Source organism: Microcaecilia unicolor, chromosome 12 (genome assembly GCF_901765095.1).
Source record: "Microcaecilia unicolor chromosome 12, aMicUni1.1, whole genome shotgun sequence".
NCBI classification, from domain to species: domain Eukaryota; kingdom Metazoa; phylum Chordata; class Amphibia; order Gymnophiona; family Siphonopidae; genus Microcaecilia; species Microcaecilia unicolor.
The window spans coordinates 31,862,776-31,882,017 of NC_044042.1; positions in this window are offsets into that span (position 1 = coordinate 31,862,776).

Below are 19,242 nucleotides of genomic sequence, written 5' to 3' on the forward strand. Positions count from 1 at the left end.
AGATTATGGGCCCTGTTTACAAAGGTGCATTAGAGGTTTTAGCTTACACTAACTGTGTAGAGGTCCATAGGATTATTGTGGGCAGGGCTTTTTTTGAGGGGGTACTTGGGGGGGTACTGAGTACCAGCACCCTTTCCATTGTCTGCTAAAACTGACCCATGGTCCCCAAGTTTTAATGAAAGAGCTCAGGCTCTACACACCAATTCTGCCTTGTCATTGATTCTGTGACTGGTTGCAGGGGGCCTGGCTATTGTGGAGCGGGTCCCTCAGTGATCACCCCACCCCTGAAGAGTGGCCTAGCATTTAAATGCCGGCACCATTTTTGCTAAAAGAAATGCACTGATTATGGGAATCTACATGGTTAGTGCAAGCTAATTTTTAGAGCATGCTGAAAACACTTTGTAAACAGGGCCCTATGTCTTTAAGTACTAGTCTGATACCATATACATGTGTACCCTCTTTTTCATATATACATATATCTATATTTTATATATTTTTATATACATTATTTTATGTGCATCAATATATTTATAAATGATTGTACAAAGTTTTTCCTCACTCTTTTATGTTACCTTTTTAATCTTTTTAACTTTTTATATTATTTATTGTTTTTATTACATATCAATATTGAAGAGATGTATATGTCTTTTGATTGTGGACCATTTCTTTCTTATGTAGTTTGATTGTGACCCTTGAGGTAGGCGGCTGTGTCCACCGAAACACAAACCATGTTGAGTCCATATTTTCTGGTGCTTTCAATAAAGAGCTTTGAAATTCATCTCCCTGGTTGGTCGTCATTTGCGTCATCCTCTACAACCTTTTGGTTCCTGCTGGACTTACGTAGAGGCTTCTTCCTGTGTGCATGCTTTACCCTGCTCAAAATCTTTCCATTTATTAACATTTCATGTTACTTTACAGTTTTCATCCTAACCGGTTTTTAAACAAGTACTGTTTTTTTTTATGTTTCACAGCTGCATAAGGTCCATTTACTGTATATTTCACTCATTCATTACAAATGTTTATGGGTTTTATGTTTCTGAAAGCTTTTTGTCATGATGTTGTTTTCTCCTTTTGCACCACCAACAGTGGCAATTTTGGTGCCTACGAATTGTAGTAATTGACTTACAGGTGAGCTTTGGTACAGTTTTTAGCAGGGCCAGTCACAGTAATTAGCCACCTTTGAACTATGTGGAGGAATGGCCTAATGGTTAGTGCAGTGGACTGCGGACCTAGGAAACCTGGTTCCGTTCCCACTGCTACCTGACAGTCAGCAGTAGGTTCAAATCTTGGGGAACCAGGTTCAATTACCTCTGTGTGACCCTGGGCAAGTCACTTAAGGGCCCTTTTACTAAGCTGTGGCAGTGAGACCGTGTCTTTTGGGCAAGTGCCGGGCCAGTCTTTACTGCATACTGGAAAAGGGCAATTCTTAAGGGGCCAGAAAATGGATGTGAGGCAAAATAAAAACCAGCCCTCATCCATTTTCGGTCCAAGACCTTAGCAACACCCATTGACTTAGTGGTAAAGTCTTACATGCTACCCAGGAGGTAGGCATGCAACACGCCCACTGCTGTTTACCGCCGGGAAGCACCACACGGTAGAAAATAGAAAATATTTTCTAACGCATGTTTTTGGCACATGTCAAATTCAGAATTACTGCCCGGGGCACCTAGTAACCGGGTGATAATGCCAATTTGGCACAGGATGGACACACATAGGCCCTTACATGCCTTTGTAAAAGGGCCCCTGACCCTCCATTGCCCCAGGTACAATATATATCTTAGACTGTGAGCCCATTAGGGACAGTGCAAAAATACCTGTAATAGAAATTGTAAACCACATAGTTGCCTCAGGGATCACTTGCATTATATCAAGCACTGAAATAATTGGCAGCAAGTAAGTGTCACGCTGGTCAGGAATAGTCAGCCCTTGGGCCACTGTCAAGGAGCGGCAGCGGCAAGCGAATCACCCAAACAGGAGGCAAGGCAGAACAGACAGGTACCACCAGAACTGGAACAGCCGGACTGAAGCTGCTGGACTGGAACAGAAGCAATAAGCAGGAGAATAGTCCACGAGCCAAGCAGAGCCTTACCGGCAGGCAGCAAAGCAGAAGGGAAACCAGGAACCAAACAGAGTCTATAGGCTGGCGGCAATCAGTAGTAAACCAGAAATCAAGCAGGGACTTGGGCAGGCAGCAAACAGGAGAATAAGCCAGGAAACAAGCAGGGTCTTGGGCAGGCAGCAGACAGTAGAATAAACCAGGAAACAAGCAGGATCTTGGTTAGGCAGCAGACAGTAGAATAAACCAGGAAACCAGCAGGGTCAAAGGCAGGCAGCAATCAGTAGAATAATCCAGGAAAACAAGCAGGGTCAAGCTGACAAAGAAAGCTTTCAGGGCAGGAACCGCAACAGACCAACAGGGACAGGAACACAACTTAAGACCTCTGTTGCCAAGGCAAAGTAGAAAGTTTCCAGGTGGTTAATAAAGGCAACATACAAGGGAGGTCACCAGGTAAGGGTGCTGCTTAGTTCCAAAAATCCCAAGCCAGTCTGGAAGGCTGGAAAATCCGGACCGGACCGGCATGACTTCTGGAACATGGGAAACAGCAAACAGACAGTCCATCGCAGCCACCAGGTCTAACCACCAGGTGGCGAGATGCATGAGAGCATGAAACATGGGCACAATCGTGACAGTAAGGCAATATGTGCCCTTGGCAAACATACACATTTATACTTCGTTTTTGTACATACACCATTAAGTTAATCTGTCCTGTAAATACCGAGGCATTTTATATATCTCTTTTCTTTTTTTCTTCTTTTTTCAGTTCTTAATTTTTCTGGTTTCTTTCTTTCTTTTGCAGGAACTAACTGTTTCTAGTACACTTTTGTGCTTTTTTGTGCACAGTTTTGCAGTCTTCTATTTGAGTCATGATTTGTTCAACAAGCTCACATATTCACACTGGGATAGAGTCTATATATGGTGCCTGAAAAATCCATGTGGTAAAAAACATACGCTTAGGCGTATTCTCTAAAGTATGCCTAAATTTTATAGAATAGGCTTAAATTTCTGCATGGTATATAGAATATGCCAAGTGCCTCTCCACATGATCAAATTTGGTCACATCCATTTAGGCCATATTTTACGTGGCACAAATCCCAATGCCTATATTAGGTGCATTCTATAATAACGTGCATAGTTTTTAGAAACACCCATTCCACACTCATAACCATGCCCCCTTTTCAACTGTGTGACTTGGAACTTACATGCACCATGTTACAGAATACACTTAGTGAGTCTTATGTGTAAATTGTAATTAATGACAATTAGTGCTGATAATTTATTTATTTAGATTTTTGTTCACACCTTTTTCAGTAGTAGCTCAAGGTGAGTTACATTCAGGTACATAGGATATTTCAACTGGCCACCTTTGGACTGCAAGACTGGTGCTCTAACCCCTAGGCCACTCCTCCACTAGCAAAATTACATCTAGAATCTCAAAAGCAACATTCCGGAATCTCAAAAAGTGGCAACATTCCATGTAGAATCTTCAATAGTAGCAACATTCCATATATTTATTTATTTAGATTTTGCTCACACCTTTTTCAGTAGTAGCTCAAGGTGAGTTACATTCAGGTACACTGGCTATTTCTCTGTCCCAGGAGGGCTCACAATCTAAGTTTGTACCTGAGGAAATGGAGGGTTAAGTGACTTGCCCAAGATCACAAGGAGCAGTAGTGGGATTTGAACCAGCCACCTCTGGATTGCAAGACCGGTTCTCCGACCACTAGGCCACTCCTCCACTCCTATATTGCTTGTTAACATCCAATTGACAGCGTTTATTAGCTAGTTAACCAATTTACACGCATTGTTATAGAATACGCTTTGAAGTCCACCTGGAAATTAAGACGCGATATATAGAATTTGGGGACTGAGTATTCATATATACATATATGGTTATACATGTCTTCTTTTCATATGCAGTATGTTCATTTGTTTATCTGCAGCTGACGGTGTTTCATCTGGTTCACGTGGAGTCATTTTACCTGAAGTACTAAACATATTTTTTATTTAATTTGTTTTTGATATAATATTTATAGTTTGTTTACATGGCTCTCACTATTATCTCTATGTATGTTTCATGTAACTTTCTGAGTCACTGCATTTTAAATGTTATAATGATTTATGATATGGTGAAGTATGAAGACAAGATTTTATGTTAGCAGTCATTACTTACTTTTTATTCATTTATGTCTTTTTAAGTTTTTTGATATATATTACTTTTTGAGTTTTATGTCACACTGTTGTTGTGACACTTTTATCTTTAGGTAATTTGATTTATATGTTTTTTTATATATATAGAGAGAGTACTGTATACGACCCCTGAATCAGGTGGGCACACCCATCAAAACATGGCCCCTTGTCGTGTCCTCTGTTGGTGCCTTAATAAAGAACTGTTTATATGACACTCCCCGTGTGGGAATCAGTGTGTTTTCCTCTACTCTCTTGTTTATTCCTGGACCTGCGTAGAGGTATCTTCCTCTTTTGTCTGTGTATACTGGCATTATGCTAGGTTCCATATTGAGTCACCACCCAGGAAAAGGATTCAGGCCTCATTGTGGGCAATACGTTGAAATCCTTGGCTCAGTGTGTGGTGGAGGTGAGAAAGGCAATACAAAAGTTAGGAATGATTAAGAAAGACATGGGAGAATGAGCTAGAATGCCTCTGTAATCTGCCATGATGAGACCTCACTTCGAGTATTGTGTGCAATTCTGGTCGCCATTAAAAGAGTGGAACTGGAAATGGTGCAGAGGAGGGTGACAAAAATGGTAAAGGGAATGGAACTACTCCCCTGTGAGAAAGGGCAAAAGAGGTTAGGGCTCTTCAGCTCAGAGAAGAAACAGTTGAGGGGAGATGATAGAGGTCTAAAAATCCTGAGTGGAGTGGAAAGGGTAAAAAGAAATCAGTTGTTTAATCCTTCAAAAAAATTAAAGGAGACACAACATAAAGTTAATACTTGCAAAACAAATAGGAGCAAATATTATTTTTTCACTTAAGACACAAGTTCTGGAATTTATTGCTGGAAGATGTGGTAAAAAACTGTGAGTCTAATTGTTTTGGGTTTTTTTTAAAGGTTTGGACAAGTTCCTAGAGAAAAGTCCATAAACCGTTATGAAATAGGAAGACTTGGGAAAAGCTGCTGTTTATCCCTGGGGGTAGGTAACATGGAATCTTGCTTCTTTTTGGGACCTGGATTGGCCACTGTTGGAAACAGGATACTGGGCTTGATGGACCTTTGGCTTGACCCCACTATAGCAATTCTTATGTTCTGTGTTTGTGTAAATATTTCTTAAAAGGAAAGTAAGACTATTCTTTCACGTCCAACCATGCATATTTTAGGCTTTTTAAAGGTGGGTAATTTTCAAAAATCCTTTTTACCCAGATAAATTGTTTTTGGCATAAATGGCTTTGAAAATTGTTCTTTGTTCAGTGATGTGTTTTTCCAAGCTTGTTCTGGAAGGTGTGGTGGTAGTATCAACACAGTTTGAGCGTTGATGATCCAGATCTCAGGGGCTAGGTGTGACTTGCAGGTCTCATAGGGGCCCTTGTACAAAGCCACGGGAGGGCTAAAGTGTGGGTAGTGAGCGCCAAATTGGCACTACTGCTGGGGTAGTGCATGTGCCCGGAGGTAATTCTGAGTTTGGCGTGTGCCGAATCCTGCATTAAAAAATATTTTTCTATTTTCTACCATGAGGGACATTCCTGGCGGTAATCGGCAGAGCGGCCACGTTGGTATGCATTGCATAGTTACTGCATGGGTAGCATGTGAGCCCTTACCACTAAGTCAATGGCTGGTGGTAAGGGCACAGGCCATAAATAGGCAAGCTCTAGTTTTAATTTTTGTGCATGCCTATTTCCTGGCTGATTAAAAAAATGGCCTTTTCCCCAGCCGCAGTAAAAAGTGGTCAAGCAAGCACCCAAAAGACATGCCCACACTACTGCAGGCCACTTTTTACCACAGCTTTGCATATGGACCCCATAATTAATAGGGGAGGGAGGGTGCAAGGCTGAAGGTTTGTCCTTACATCAGCCATAGATTCCAGAGCCCAATGCCATAGTCATTTATATTCTAGAGTTGCTAGTCAGCTCTAGAATATAAATGTGTCACCAATGTTTCAGATGATATTGGACTTTCTAGATAACTCCAGGGTATGCCTGGATATGCCCCCACCCTCATTCCCTATCTAGATCTGCCCTTTTCAAACTCCAAGCAATACAGAGTTAGAGTTTAGATATTTATAGTCATTTACAAATAAATATTCACAAAGATTCTCATTGCTATGAAAATGTATGAGTTGCTGCATATGTCCGGTAGTTTTTAGAGGGATGGCAGTGAACATCCTAAATAGCAGGAACAGGAAGAATAACCTTAGGGAGATTTCTGCAAACAGCTGGCAGGGTCAAGATAAAAAGCGTTTGTCAAAAACAAAAAAACACAACAGAAAGTTAATGTAAAACTGAGACTATGTGAAGGCAGATATAGCAAGTCTGTTTCCAGATGGCATGCAGTACTCTACAGGGAGGAGTGGAAACCATGAAAGGCAATTTGAAAGAAACTGGAAGATAATCAGGACCTTAGAAACAGTGCGAAAAGAGGAGTGAAATCATCTGAGACACAAAAACACATTCACCACATCAATTAAGAGGAAAAGACTAGGTAACTGGCCCTGGGAATAATATTCTCCAAAGATCTGATGTTTGCCAGTCAGTGTAATAATGCAAGAGGGAAAGTTAAAGGGGGATTCTATAAATGGCACTAAAAGTTAGATGCCAAAAAACTGGGCGCTAAGCTAGTATTCTAGAATGGCTGAATTGCATGACAAATCTGTTCTAGAATACTAGCATAAGTCCACAGTTTCACGCCAAACTTTAGGCGCAACCATAAATGTTTAAAAAAGGTTTGGACAAGTTCCTGGAGGAAAAGTCCATAGTGTGCTATTGAGATAGTAGACATGGTGGAAGCCAGTGCTTGTCCTGAGATTGGTAGCATGGAATGTTGCTACTCTGAGATTCTGGAATCTTGCTTTACTTCGGGGTTCTGGAATTTTGCTACTATTTGGTTTTCTGTCAAGTATTTGTAACCTGGATTTGCCACTGTTGGAAGCTGGATACTGGGCTAGATGGACCATTGGTCTGACCCAGTATGGCTTATGCCTAAAAGCAGCAATTGAGTGTGTAAATGCAACTATTCTATAAAGTGCATGCAGAAATATAGTTAGAATGCCCCTGACCCTCCCATGTTAGCACCCCCTTTGCAGTTACACCTTATAGAACTTAAGCACTTGCCAGACAATATTCGGTTCGCGGGAGGCAGGCTAGCTAAATCCCGTGATCAGCGCTGAGCCCAGATATTCCGTTCCAGGCCATTTGAATATCTGGGGGGGGGGGGGGAGAGATTGTTTGGTTAGTTTATGTGTAGGGTTACCATATGTCCGGTTTTACCCAGACATGTCCTCTTTTTGAGGACACTGTGGGGCATCTGGGTGGGTTTTACCAGTCTGCCCATTTGTTTGGGTTTGCGAACAAATGAGCAGGTTGATGGACGAACGGGCAGGCGGGCTTTAGGGTTTCCTATCTTCCCCTCCCCTCCTTTACCTTATTATCATGCCCTGGTGGTCTAGTGGCCTCTTCAGAGCAGGAAAGAGCCCCCTCTTTCCTGCCCACTGCAGCTGCTGACTTGTCTTGCTCCAGGCACCACTTCAAAATGGCTGCCGATAGGTCAAGTGGCAGCCTCAAAAGACTTCCGCAGAAGAGTAGTGAATGGAGTCATGTGGGTGGAGGGAGACTGGAAAATTGGGGAGGCGATATACATGGGGGGAGAAAGAGGGAATCTGGCTTTCTTGGGGGAGTCAAAGTGGCAGGGGGGTGGGGATGTGACAGGAGGTGGGATAGGAGTGAGGTAGGGGCGGGGCAGGGGTGTGGTAGGGGGCAGAGTGGGATGATATTTTGTGTCCTCTTTTTTTCTTAGGAAAAATACGGTAACCCTATTTATGTGTAAATATATTTATTGATATTAAGCAGGATTTTTGGCTGGTTTAACTTAGCCAGCTAAGTTAATATTCAGCACTGCTCTGTTAAATTTATAGCAGCCAAAGATAGGACTGCTATTTAGACAGTCTTCTGGATGCTAAATTTAGCTGGCGATGCACTGAATATTCATGACCAGCTGGTTATATTGTGCAATGTAGCCAATTAGCTACTATGCGCTAAGTGGCCAATATACAGCGGCGATAACCATCTATCATGCGCTGAATATTAGCGCTTAGCCAGTTATATAGCACTGTATATCAGAAGTCAGTTACATGAACAACTACTAATTAGTGCCAATTAGTGCTTGTTAATGCCAAATATCAGTACTTATCTCCAATTATGTACCAATTTAGTGCCAATTATGTAACACGTGTAACTGATCCTATTCTATAACTGGGCACAAAATTCTGCAACTGAACTTCAGGTGCCATTTGTAGAATTTGAGTGCAAGAGTATGCTCAGTTGCAGTGGCGTAGGAAGGGTGGGGCGGTGGGGGTGGTCCGCCCCGGGTGCACGCTGCTGGAGGGTGCAGAGAGCAGCCGCGCACCTGTTGGCTCCACTGGTTCCCTGCTCCCTCTGCCCCGGAACAAGTTACTTCCTGTTCCGGGGCAGAGGGAGCAGGGAGCCAGTGGAGATGACAGGCGCGAGGCTGATCTCTGCACCCTCCAGCAGCCAAGAATGCACCGGGGGGGGGCTTCATTGACCGTGGGGGGCTCGATGTGCCGAGAAGAGGGTGTCATTGCACCGGGGGGGGGGGGGGGGGGGGGGGTGTTGTGCTGCACCTTGGGGGGACGGATGCCGCTGCATCCAGGGGGGGTGCGCAGCGGCGATCCACCCCGGGTGGCAGCCGACCTAGTATCACCACTGCTCGGTTGCAAAGGAAGAAATAAGGAGGTAACATACATGTAACCTTGATAGAGGTTCTGGGATGGGGTATAGGTGGCTGGGGATGGGGGAGCAAGCTTCAGAAATCTGACTTTGTAGCGTCACCCAACCAATCCTCAGTCAGTTCTCTTACCCCAGAAAAGCCAAGTTGTTGGTTGTTCAAAAGATATTGAGGTCAGCATGTGAAAAGCATTTGCATGTCAGCAGCAGAAATTGCCAACCACAGAAGAGAATTAGGGGTTACAGAGGATGGGCAGACTGGATGGGTCATATGGCCTTTATCTGCCGTCATGTTTCTATGTTTCTAAGTGTGTATTATGATTGAAATAATAATAATTAATTAATTAAGAAATGACTAGAATGCTGGCATTTACATGCATTCTTACCACCCAAATCTACACAGCTTCTCAAGTTCACCTTACAGTCTAAATGAAATGTCTAGGTGGGCTGCACAAAAAATAGGTACTTTATAACTTGAAACACATAATATGAACGTCCTAAGTTATATGCCTAAAGGGATAGCGCTGCTGAATATAAGTACTGTATAATTCGAAATTGCCTAAGTTAGACATTTCAAATTACACGTTCTCCGTGCGGCTAATATTGACCTCATTGATTTTCCTGCTACCTTCTTCACAGAGCAGAGAGAACAGCAGTAGAAACAAAGGTAAATCAATCAGTGTGATCCTTGGTATAAATCCAAACCCAGCTCATAGACAATAGAGAGAGACAGAACACAAACCCCAACACATATTCCGATTCCAGTGAACTCCAGATCTTTATACTCTGGATTAGGGAGCCCACAGATCTAGTTTCTTCTGTTGCTCCTCTCTTCTGACATTGTCCTCACATAAGTACATATATAGTACATAAGTACATAAGTATTGCCATACTGGGAAAGATCAAAGGTCCATCAAGCCCAGCATCCTGTTTTCAACAGTGGCCAATCCAGATCACAAATACCTGGCAAGATCCAAAAAAAGTACAAAATATTTTATACTGCTTATCCCAGAAATAGTGGATTTTCCCCAAGTCCATTTAATAATGGTCTATGGATTTTTCCTTTAGGAAGCCGTCCAAACCTTTATAAAACTCCGCTAAGCTAACCGCCTTTACCACATTCTCTGGCAATGAATTCCAGAGTTTAATTACACGTTGAGTGAAGAAACATTTTCTCCGATTCGTTTTAAATTTACTACATTGTAGCTTCATCGCATGCCCCCTAGTCCTAGTATTTTTGGAAAGAGTAAACAGACGCTTCACATCTACCCATTCAACTCCACTCATTATTTTATACACCTCTATCATATCTCCCCTCAGCCGCCTTTTCTCCAAGCTGAAGAGCCCTAGCCGCTTTAGCCTTTCCTCATAGGGAAGTCGTCCCATCCCCGCTATCATTTTCATCGCCCTTCTCTGCACCTTTTCTAATTCCACGATATCTTTTTTGAAATACTGCGACCAGAGTTGAACACAATATTCGAGGTGCGGTCGCACCATGGAGTGATACAAAGGCATTATAACATCCTCATTTTTGTTTTCCATTCCTTTCCTAACCATACCTAACACTCTATTTGCTTTCTTAGCCGCAGCAGCACACTGAGCAGAAGGTTTCAACGTATCATCAACGACGACAACTAAATCCCTTTCTTAGTCCATGACTCCTAACGTGGAACCTTGCATGACGTAGCTATAATTCGGGTTCCTCTTTCCCACATGCATCACTTTGCACTTGCTCACATTAAACATCATCAGCCATTTAGACGCCCAGTCTCGTAAGGTCCTCCCGTGATTTAACGACTTTGAATAACTTTGTGTCATCGGCAAATTTAATTACCTCACTAGTTACTCCCATCTCTAGGTCATTTATAAATATGTTAAAAAGCAGCGGTACCAGCACAGACCCCTGGGGAACCCCACTAACTACCCTTCTCCATTGAGAATAATGACCATTTAACCCTACTCTCTGTTTTCTATCTTTTAACCAGTTTTAGAACACTACCTCCTATCCCATGACTCTCCAATTTCCTCTGGAGTCTTTCATGAGGTACTTTGTCAAACGCCTTCTGAAAATCCAGATACACAATATCAACCGGCTCACCTTTATCCACATGTTTGTTCACCCCTGTTTCTCAGTTTCTTGGACAGAAATGTTATGTTAGCAATTCCCCTCTTCCACTTCAATAGAAAAAAAAAAACGCTCTGGATCTCTGTTTCCAAGGCCCAAATAGTCCTTGGCTTGGGATCCATTTCCCAATGTCTGGGCACTCCTCCTAAACTCTCAAACCTCAGGAGAGGTGGGAAAGAAAGGACTCTCACAACACCTAACACATGAGTTTTGTCAAACACACACACCTTCACGCCTCCCTTTTAAAGTTAAGGACTTTTCCTCTGCCCCTGGGTCTGCTCAGCCATTAGGCTGACTAGGCAGCAGCAATATAATAGATCCTGACAGCCATACAAACTCAAAGATCCATCAGCACATATAGAGAGGGCAAATAATTTTGTAACACCCCACTGCAGTGATCATGATTGTTGAGTTTAGTTATCAGAATCTCATGGGAGGGGCCCTATTGGCCTGTAAGTTAATTGAGAGGGATGCAAGGTTAAAGTTTTACCTAGGAAAGTGTTTCCCAAGTCAATCCTGGAGTACCCCCTTGCCAGTCAGGTTTTCAGGATATCCACAATGAATATGCATGATATTGATTTGCATACACTGCCTCCATTGTATGTAAATCTTTTTCATGCATATTCATTGCAGATATCCTGAAAATCTGACTGGCAAGGGGTCTCCAGGACCAGACTCGAGAACACTGACCTAGGTCACCTAACACACTTGCACCAGCCCTGCCTTTTCCACACTGAGGTCAGCCTCAGAGCTCAGGGGACTGTGATGTTTCTAGCAATGGAGAACTCGTCAAGGACATTGGTAAGACCTTCCCTTGAATTCTACCATGTTTAGTTCTGAAGGCAACATGTTAAGGAAACAGTTCAGAGGAGATCTATCAAAATGCTGCAGGGCTTGAGTCACAAGAGTAGGGTTACCATATGACTCCAGAAAAAGGAGGACGGATTGAGCCAGCCGGGTTTTACTTCCATGGCTCAATCCGTCCTCCTTTTTCTGGAGCCGGCTGGCTCAATCCGTCCTCCTTTTTCTGGAGCCATATGGTAGCCCTACCTGTCAGCCACACAAAAGAACTATCAGCACATGTTTTAAACAGTATTTTATAGCATTTCTGTGTGATGATGATGATCATTGAGTTCAATTATCAAAATCACGGGGGAGGGGACTGCAGGCAAAGGATTTTGGGAGGGTGCAAGGCTAAAGGTTCGCCTGGAACACTCACTGCCCTTGCACCAGCTCTGTGTCTTAACATTGTAACATAGGTGGAGGAGCATAATCGAAAGGGACGCCCAAGTTTTCCTGGGGATGTCCTCGCAGGACGGCCCCATGAAGAGGCAGGGAAACCCATATTATCGAAACAAGATGGGCATCCATCTTTCGTTTCGATAATATGGTTGGGGACGCCTAAATCCTGAAATTTAGGTCGACCTTAGAGATGGTCTTGGTCATTTCTGATTTTTGGCAATAATGGAAACCGAGGACGGCCATCTCAGAAACGACCAAATCCAAGCCATTTGGTCGTGGGACGAGCCAGCATTCATAGTGCACTGGTCCCCCACACATGCCAAGACACCAACCGGGCACCCTAGGGGGCACTGCAGTGGACTTCACAAATTGCTCCCAAGTGCATAGCTCCCTTACTTTGTGTGCTGAGCCCCCAAAACCCACTCCTCACAACTGTACACCACTACCATAGCCCTTACGGGTGAAGGGGGGCACCTAGATGTGGGTACAGTGGGTTTCTGGTGGGTTTTGAAGGGCTCACATTTACCACCAAAATTGTAACAGGTAGGGGGGGATGGGCCTGGGTCCGCCCGCCTGAAGTGCACTGCACCTACTAAAACTGCTCCAGGGACCTGCATACTGCTGCGAGGGACCTGAGTATGACATTTGAGGCTGGCACAAAATATTTTTAATGTTGTTTTTTGAGGGTGGGAGGAGGTTAGTGACCATTGTTGGAGTAGGGGGAGGTCATCCCTGATTCTCTTCGGTGGTCATCCAGTCAGTTCGGGCACCTTTTTGAGTAGGTCGTAGGAAAAAAGGGACTAAGTAAAGTCAGCCAAGTGCTCGTCAGGGACGCCCTTCTTTTATGGGTCAAGGACGCCCATGTGTTAGGCACGCCAAGTCCCGCCTTCAATACGCCTCCGACATGCCCCCGTGAACTTTGGTTGTCCCCGCGACGGAAAGCAGTTGGGGAAGCCCAAAATCGGCTTTCGATTATGCCGATTTGGGTGACCCTGGGAGGACGCCCATCTCCCGATTTGTGTTGAAAGATGGACGCCCTTCTCTTTCGAAAATAAGCCTGATAGTAACGTAGTAGGCAGAAAAAGACCTGTACAGTCCATCCAGTCTGCCCAACAAGATAAACTCATATGCGCTACTTTATATGTATACCTGACCTTGATTTGTATCTACCATTTTCAGGGCACAGACCGTAGAAGTCTACCCAGTACTAGCCCCGCCTCCAAACCACTAGCCCCACCTCCTAACCACCGGTGCTGCAACCCAATCTCTGCTAAGCTTCTGAGGATCTATTTCTTCTGAACAGGATTCCTTTATGTTTATCCCACGCATTTTTGAATTCCATTACCTTTTCATGTCCACCACCTCCCTCGGGAGGGCATTCCAAGTATCCACCACTCTCTCCGTGAAAAAATTCTTCCTGACATTTTTCTTGAGTCTGCCCCCCTTCAACCTCATTTCATGACCTCTAGTTCTACCGCCTTCTCGTCTCTGGAACAGGTTCGTTTGCGGATTAATACCTTTTAAATATTTGAACGTCTGTATCATGTCACCCCTGTTTCTCCTTTCCTCCAGGGTATACATGTTCAGGTCAGCAAGTCTCTCCTCATACGTCTTGTAACGCAAATCACATACCATTTTTGTAGCTTTTCTCTGCACCTCTTCAATTTTTTTTTACATCCTTAGCAAGATATGGCCTCCAAAACTGAACACAATACTCCAGGTGGAATCTTACCCTGGAGTATCTGGGTACTTGTTACACTAGCCAAGTAGAAACTAAGGGGGTCTTTTACAAAGCGTCAGTAAGCCCAATGTGGGCTTACCAAATGCTAAATCGGGACTACAGCCAGCCCAACGTGGCCGCCTGCGGTAGTTCCGCTCTGAGCGCATGTCATTTCCAGGGGAAAAAGAAACCCCCCAGAAATGGCTTGCACGGCGGTATCCCGGTGGTAATTAGGCATTGCCGCACACTGCCCAGTTACTACCGGGTTACCAAGAGAGCCCTTATTGCCACCTCAATGGGTGGATGTAAGCGTTCCCTGTCCCATGGGCATGCAGTAAGAGTTCTCTTACCATATGGCCATGTTTGTCTGGGGGCTTTTACCCACTGCGGTAAAAAGGACCCTGGCACACAGGAAAAATGGCCCCTGCCACTAGCGCAGGGTCCTTTTTCCCATAGCTTGGTAAAAGGACCCCTAAATCTATCTGTAGGGATAGTTTCAAGACAGGTACCAGTTCCATTGAGCAACCCTAGGGGGCGCTGGCAACCGCAATATATATTACAACATCCCTAGATTGCTGGAGTTTGACTGACCCAAAATAATTCAGGAGCAGGTGGGAAGGTGTCCTATTTCTCTGGATGTGCTGTGGCCATTCTCTGATTCATGAAATGAAAAGTTCCTTGCCTTGCTGTATACATCTTCCTTAATGAAAGATAAATACAGGGACTTCCACTTTCACATCATTAGGACTAATTCCTTTGAAGATATAAACAAAAAGCCCTTCAGAAATAAGTCAATGCATCAGTCCAACTGTTCCCAGACCAGCATGGCATATTAGATATTTAATCCTAGACTAGAGAGCAGTCTTGATCCTGGCAGTATAGTCTGATAATCAGTGCCACATGGGTACGCACTGTTATGTATACCAGGACCAACCTGCTAAATGTTTTTCTATAATTATATAGTATTAACTTTTTTCTTTACAAGGCTTCTCTTTCTTCTACCCAGTTGGGAAGTTACTGTCGCCTTTCCTCCTTGAATTAAGTGCTTCTCAATGCCAGAACTGTCAGATTGTTGAAACTCTGATGTCACTTCTGTGCAGTTTATTTAATATTTCTGAGAATAATGGCCCATTTTCATTCTTTAATAAGATGCAATTTTTCAAGTGTATTTTTATGAGTGAGCTGGAATATTAAAATTGGCATTTGTTCTGCTCTGACACTCGTAGGAGGCTCCACAGTGCAGAAACACGGGAAATTATTTTTAGGCAAAGACAATATTCAAAATCTTCAGTTTGAGTGTAGCTGTCTTTGAGTAGCTATGGGAAAGCTATACACCTGTACCGATCAGAAAGGAAGTGATATGGATGTCATTGCTTCCATGTGGTACCTGGTGGAGCAAGGGACCACAAAGCAGACCCTATTTCTTTAGCATGTGGGTCAGACCATGCACCTGCCATAGGCATCTGGCCCTTCTTTGGAGAGGATTTTGGGAGCCGGTACTAATCATGGACAGTCCATAGGATTGTTTATTTTTTGATGCTCTGCTGTCAAAAGCACATTTCAGGAAACACGTCACAAAACGTGTGTGGAGTATGACAGTATTTTCCTATTAAAATAAATCAGATCATTTAAAAGTGAAAGTCCTCTAGTCATTCCTTTGTAAAATATGTACTTGTGTACCCAAAAATGAACCACCAGGTAGTTTTATGAGAGAGAGCGAGGAAAACCATAGGGTAGTACTTTTTGTGGCCAGTAGAATGACACAGGCCCTCTCCTAACTCCTAGACAAGAAGGAAGTACTGTAACTACCTTCACTAGAGCTATTGTCTAACTGACAATTGTTAAGGCTGGTAATGGATATGGTGTTTGAATTGAAGAGGGACCTAAGGGAGAGACTCTGGGAGTGGAAGATGTAGGTACCCTGTGTTCTAGTCCATACAGCCTTTTCTTACTCATGCAATGGGTGTCCTCGCCCTATCGTTTTGCATAGAATTCTTTCTACCACTGTTCATGGAAAGAAGACATGTATTAGAGGATCTGAAGGCAAATTCAGCATCTGTATTTTTAAACAAATAGCCCATGGATGGATTTTGAGATCACTTATCTGAGAGCTCCATTCACAATTGGTTCCCACTCATGCTAATGCAGATGGGAAAAGAGATGAGTGACAGCATTATTGACCATTCTTCTAATTGCTTAGCTCGGAAAGAAGGATCATAGAGAACCAAAAGGACGGAACTGCACTATTACATTAATAGGTATTCTTTGAGAAAGGATGGGGAAAGCATCCAATCACTCCAGAGAGTGGGACGTTATGGGCCAATTGAGCCCAGCATTCAAAAAGACTAATATGACTGACATGAGTGCTGACTGTACAAGTTTTCTTTAAAAAAAAAATTGCACAAGTCGCATGGTAACTTTGATCTCTTCACTATGCTGTGATGAGTTATATCCATAAAAATATCTGTGTGCTTGGTAGAGAGGTTAGGGGTGGGCTAGGAGCTGCCTAAAAATGTATTTATTATATTAGACCAGCAAAATTGCAAGACTAGTTCAAAGTGGTAATGCCAATGGCCACATAAACATACATGAATAGCACTGCTGAGTATATGAATAAAATGAAGTGCTAACTAGAGAGTTACACGGGAACAGAAATCTAACCCATCCCCACCCGTCCCTGCCGAAATCTATCCTGTCCCCATCTGAATCTAACCCGTCCCTGCCAGTCCCCACCGCATGTAATCTCCTCCATCCCTACCCCTGGCCCACTCAGCTCTACTCCCACCGCACTGCATCATACCCCGCCGCACAGTCATCTTGACCCCCCCCCCCCCCCCAAGAAAGCCAGATTCTATAAGCAGTGCAAGTACTGGTAAAAGTAACATAAATGTCTCTTTGGGGAATGTGGAAGTGGGGGCAGTCAATGAAGAGCCTACAACATAGCAGAGCACATGCTTAAACACAAGAAAGGCATAATACCTGTAATAACATTTAAACCATTATTTACAATAGAGGCTGACTGAATTTCGGTTTTGGTTTTGGTGCTGAAACTGGCCCAACAATCTCTTTTCTGCCTAGTTTCAATTTCAGCCATGTTTTCAGTTTCGGCATAATGAGAGGTGCACCCGTTAATTACTCTGTTAACATCCGCCCAAAATCACACTGGGAAAACTGAATACTACAAAGTTCCTAAAACAATATATAACTTTAGAAATTACCTTCATTTTCGTATGGTAAAATATAGAACCCTCTTCCCTTATATTTTTTTTTTTTTTTTTTTTTTTATCTTCTTTATTTATAATTTTTAAATTTACATCTCATGACATAAATTCGAGAAACATCAGAAATAAGCTTAATAACAAGAAAAAATTGATTACTCATTACCTAAACAGGTTCCAAGTAAAGAATAACAAATTAATATTAGTCCACAATAAGTTGAGACAAGATACTAGGTAATAAAAAGAAGGAAAGAGAAAAAAAAAAAAAGGCTTATAAAAATAAGCCTATTATTCACAACGGAAAGGACATAGTTGATATCCACAGCCAACGTATCAACGCATTATTTAGGAAGGCAACACATTAGGCACCTGAACATTTTCTTTAGATGAAATAAATTGTAATAATTTTTGAGGGGAAAAAAATATATAATTATTTAGACCAAACATTATGTGACATTTGCATGGGAATTTCAAAAGAAAAGTAGCACCCAATTGTAAACTCTAGTTTTATAAAGCAAAAATTCCTTTCTTTTCTTTTGTGTATTCCTAGCTAAGTCTGGAAAAATCTGTATTTTTTGCCCCAAAAAAAGATCATTTAAATGGCGAAAATATAATCTAAGTATATTATGTCTATCAGGTTCAAGAGTAAAAGTCACAAGCAATGTTGTTCTCTCTGTGATTAATTCCAGAGAGGTCTCAAGAAATTCAGTCAAGTTCAAATTTTCTGTAGCCTGAGGTTGTTCTTTCAATAATTTCATGGTTCCAGTAATATATTGGAATCGTGTTATAGGTGGAAAACCCTCTTTCGGAATCCCTCTTCCCTTATATTTAAAATATCAGTACTTGTGATCACTAAGTACCACACAAAATGCAGCGTTGGCATCTTCCGAAGAGACAGTGATGCCTGCATGTCCAGAACGTACATCACATTAACCTCAGTATGGAAAAGTACTGCTGAAATGCTTAGGCACTGAATTACTCTGAGGGAGGCGTGTTCAGGCCTTTCAAGGTCTCTTCAAATCATTTAATCCTTGTTTTAAAAAAGATAAAATGTGTGTTTAAACTTGCTGTGTTGATCATAGCCCTTTACAGCATTTTATTTCTGCATGGTGTTAGCCTTGTTCTCAGGTCTGCATGCTACAGAACTAGTAATTGAGCAAAAACGACAACATTAAACAGTATGAGAAATCCATTCTTCAGCTTAAGATTGTTTTAAATGAACATGATAAATAAGGATAAGCTCAATTTCAGAGGATTAACTCCTTGTGCAAGGTTTATAACGGGAATTTCTAGGTGACTCCGATCAAGCACAGCATGAGGGGGAGGGGGCAGAGATATGAAAAGACAAGACAAGCTGTGGTGGATAATAGCAAAGTTACCTGTACAGAACCCTGAGGATCTGCCTTGTTTTTATGGTAGAGACCTCTAGTGGCTCCACTAGAAAAGAGGAGGGCTCTGCACCAGTGAAGTAATGATGGGAGGAGTCCACAGGACAGAATGTTGAACTTGTATAAATATCCATCCCAAGTGTAGTTTCCATGTCTTTGGCTGTCCTTTTTACTGCACATCTGCTTGTATGTGCTCTGACCAGATAGGTCAGGACACCAGAATAGAACCCCAGTCCTAAGGAGTCAGAACAGAAGGAAAATAAAAAGGGTTACCACTGATCCTAGAAAGGATGGTGAGGATCTAGAGGTCAACCATGGACCCTGAGACCAAGAAGGCAAGGGCTCACTCACAGCAGCTACCCTGGGGTCCAGTGATCAAGAGCTAAAAGGAGCTCAACTAGAGGAAGATCCTGGGAAGCACAGGAGTTAAGAAAGGAGCACCTGTAGCCTGCATCTAGGACCTGCTTCCAAAGAAAGAAAGGTACAGGAGAGAGTGAACTGTATCTCATTGCTGACTTCTAACTGAGTTTGTTACTTTTGCCAACCAAAGTCTTTTACTATAGTTTTCTGGTTCAGA